This window comes from Melospiza melodia, chromosome 7 (genome assembly GCF_035770615.1).
Source record: "Melospiza melodia melodia isolate bMelMel2 chromosome 7, bMelMel2.pri, whole genome shotgun sequence".
Taxonomy (NCBI): Eukaryota; Metazoa; Chordata; class Aves; order Passeriformes; family Passerellidae; genus Melospiza; species Melospiza melodia.
In genome coordinates this window covers 5,382,195-5,386,559 of record NC_086200.1, presented here as the reverse complement: position 1 = coordinate 5,386,559, position 4,365 = coordinate 5,382,195, and positions in this window count along the sequence as shown.

Here is a 4,365-nt window from a genome sequence, read left to right as displayed (position 1 = left end):
TAGTAAACACTTCCATCCCCCTTCCCACAGGCTGTATTCTGTAGGCGACAACAACATGGTCCTAATACATTTTAAATCATAGGGAGTTATGATGTGTAGTAAACATGGCCCTCATTAGGCCATTAAAACAAAGTAAGTCCTTCCTATGGTCTTTAGCTGCCTTACACAGATCCTTGATTTCCCCGTAAACCAATGGCTGATACCTAGGATTCTGCCCCCTTCTTTCATAGCATACGGGGGCAATGAGGGAGGAAGAATAACTTGGAGGAGAAACATTTGGATTAGAAATAGTGTGACAGTTGGGCTTAGTATCTGTGAACATGGGGTTATATTATTGCTGGAGGGTGAGGCAAAGGGCACTGCCATTTTGTCAGGTGTTGGGGAGGAAGGGTCTTGATTTACGATGGCAGACTTCCGGGGTAGAGTTCTGGAGGCATTGCCCAGGGTGAAAGTGGAATTATTGACTGTAGGGACATGACCCACAGTTGTGGGGATGGAGTCTGGAGGTTTGTTCGGGGCGGAAGAGAAGGTTGTGGTAGCAGGAAGTGGAGGAGCCAAGATGGAGGGAGGATGATCCGGCTCCCAAGCCACATTCTGGCTCCTTTCATCTTGAGTCTCCAGGGCATGATATTCCTAGACCACGTGGCCATTGCCATCTTGGACCATTGTGGAAGGTCTGAGAAAGGCATGTTGGCTGGGAGGTCCTGAGTCAGAAGCAACCAACGGATTGAGTTTTTGAGACATTGCTTGCTGGTGAAGGGTCTCAAAGATGGTATGGAAGATGGGGAGCATGTGGGCTGCAATGGAGTCCCTTTTGATCGAAAGCTTGTACAGTTTAAGTCTGACTTAGTCCTAAAATTCAGTGGTATGGATTTCATCAGCAGAGGCATCTGGAAAATTTTTAATGATCCACCTCATGATTGATTTTAATTTGTTCTTTGAAAATATTTTGTCAAAATCTGTTAGAATTAACTTAAAGCATCCATATATGCTCCTTTCTACTTTGGACATCTAGCTGCCCATTTTTCTCCTTCTCCACCTTAGGGGCAAGAGCCACCAGAACACACCAAATAAATAATGGGACTTGGGTGCATATTGTAAAAACACAGTGGCAAAATGGGCAATAAATGTCTTGCATTTCCCCAAACCCACCTGCAATCCTATGCAGGTGAAACCGTTTTTTACCCTGCCGATCCTGGGCCGAGGTCCCTTGAAGCAACAATGAATCCGCCAGGCCTGCACAATCCAAAATCCCGGGGAGCACTGACCTATCCATCAGCTAACCCCAGCTGACATGACTGACACAGTGAGCCCTGAATGTCATGGTGCCTGTTTGGGTGCCAAATGTCACAATGAGGGTGGCTGCGACAAACCTCTCTGAGTCCCTGACTTCAGCTGGGCGAGGGTGGCAAAAATGAAAAGAAGTGGGTTCGATGGAGTTTCCCGAAAAGAACTTTAATTACAAGGTGAAAAACAATAAACATGGAGAATTCAAGCAGGGTACGAGGGGCAGTATCGTAAAACCTGAGACAAAGACGAAGTCACAACATAGACACTTGGGGCTAGAAAACTAGAATAATAACCATATAGAAGAAACAAGTTACCAATAAACCAATACAGGAGTAAAACTTGGAGAACTTAGCATAACAACACTAAAGGCTTATGGAAAATGTCGCAAGCTCACCCTAAGTAAATCGAATGACTCCTAGAACTTGAAATTCACGCCCAGTTCTTCCAGGGTAAAATCTGTCTGACTCTGAGTTACAGCTGGGCTAACTCCCACACCGCTGCTTTGCTCTGGCCCCTGGGGACCATGCGGCCAAACAGAGCCACAATGCTATTCTTGGTTCCACAAGGCTCTGCAGTGTCACAATGGCCCCTTCATTTCACAAGGCTCTCAAATGTCACATTGGTCTCCATAGGAAGGAAACCACAGAGCCCCAGTGTTTCAGGAGCTGATGAACAGCAGCCATCTAAGAGGCCAAGATAAGCCTGACCTGTCTGTCCGGGCAGGTTTGCTTGGAGCAACCCCTGGATATTTGAAATCACAAATGCAGAGTCCTAATTTAGGACATTTGTGCCTGGAAAAGTGGAATTTTTTTTCCATACAAAGAAAAGCACAGAGCCCTTTCCAGTGTTTGGAAAATAGATGAGTGCTGCCACTCAGGAGTCAATGACCAGCCAGACTTGTCTGTCCTGGCAACTTTAATTACATCCATACTTGGGGCTAACCGATGCACAGCTGTCTCCTCTGTATGATTTGTTGAAACGAGACTCTGATCTAAAATCACCTTGCACACTGACCCCTGAGGCATGTAAGGTGTTGGAGGTGGTTCAGCAAACTGTTTTGGCTTGCCAAGTTTATCGCATTGATCCCTCCGTTGATGTCACTGTGTTCATCACCACTCCAGATTTATATCCCACGGGCATCATTGGCCAATGGAGTGACAAATGGTCCGATTCCTTGCATGCGTTGGAATGGGTTTTTCTGCCCCATCTGCCACAGCAGACGGCAATGCATTGTTTGAGCTGATTGCTCGCTTGACAATCAAATGCCAGCAACGGTGTTTGCAATTGATGGGTGTGAATCCCGCAAAGATCATACTCCCAGTGCAACGGGGGATTTTGACTGGAGCTTTGCAAACAGTGTGTCCCTGCAGAGTGCTCTGGAAAAATTTTCAGGGCAGATCATTTATCATCTGCCCAGTCATAGGTTACTGCATATGGCAAAATTCACACAAATCCCTTAGCAGCCCAAAAATACCCAGGAACCTGTGCAAGGACCCACCGTCTTCACTGACGGTTCAGGGAAAACAGGAAAGGCCATTGTTACCTGGAGGGATGGAACTGAGTGACAGGTTCTGGAAGCTCATGAGGATCGGTCAACCCAATTGTTGAACTGAGGGCTGCTGTCATGGCATTTGGGAAATTTTCCCAGGAACCTTTCAACTTGGTCATGGATTCCGCCTATGTGGCCAATACCACACAGAGTTTGGGTCATTCCGTTTTGAAGGAGGTCAGTAATCCTGCCTTGTTTCATTTACTGAAGACCTTGTGGTGTGCCATTCAGGCCCGGGTTCATCCATTCTGTGTTTTGCATGTGAGGAGTCACACCAATTTGCCAGACTTTATAGTGGAAGGTAATGCGAGGGCTGACAAGTTGGCTAACCCAGCATGGGTAGCGCCTCAGCCTGATACACTCATGCAGGCCAAGGCATCACATGGGTTTTTCCACCAAAATGCACATACCCTGCAGAAGCAGTTTCAGCTGATGCCAGCTAAGGCTCGTGACATTGTTGAGTCATGTGATGACTGCCACGCACTTGCTCCGCCTTTGCCGGCTGGGGTAAATCCCAGAGGCCTTAGGGCCTTGGAGCTTTGGCAGACCGCTGTCACCCAAGTTGCCGAGTTTGGCCGGCTCAAGTATGTGCATGTCACTGTGGACACGTTCTGCTCTGCGATGTGGGCTTCGGCTCACACTGGGGAGAAGGCCCGTGACGTCCTTGCCCACTGGAGGCTGGTCTTTGCCGTTCTGGGCATACCTTCTGCTGTGAAAACCAACAATGCTCCTGCTTACGCATTGCAAAAGTGCGGCAGTTCCTGCAGTTGTGGGGTGTCTCGCACAAGTTTGGTATCCCTCATTCTCCGACTGGTCAAGCTATTGTAGAATGCGCTCATGGTACTGTGGAGCAGGTTCTTCAAAACCAAAAACGGGGAATGCAGGGTGAAACCCCGCACAGCCGGTTGGCAAAAGCTTTGTGCACAATCAATCATCTCACTGTGCCACAGAACTCAAATAACCTTGTCATTTTGAATCACCATCTCTCATTGCAGGCTGCGGAGGAGGCACATCAGCCTCGAGTGAAGGTACAGGTGCAGAATTTAGTCACCAAACAGTGGGAATGTTCTTATGACCTTATCGCTTTGGGGCACGGGCATGCTTGTGTATCCACACACACTGGGGTACGTTGGGTACCTCTGAAGTGTGTTCACCCTGACCTGCAACCGCAGAGACAGAATCCAGCTGATGAGTAAGACCGAAACTGTGACCAACCTGGAAGGCATCAAGCGGGGGAATCATTGAGTGATGATTCAGATGCAGATGATGAGAGTGATCACTCTGATGATTCCTCTGCAAGTGGACACTGAACAGTGTTCATGTTTTCTTTATCATATTGTTCATTTCGGTTTTTTTCATTTTTAAAGGAAAACGGTGAGATGTTGCCCTGGTTTTTTAAGATTTTCTAAGCCTTCTGATGTTGACATTCTTGTAGTGAACTTTCTCACACACTTTCTATAAATAACTCATTGTTTTGCATTTCTTTATGGAGGAGGAGACAGTTGATGGACTGTTGATTTGTCCAG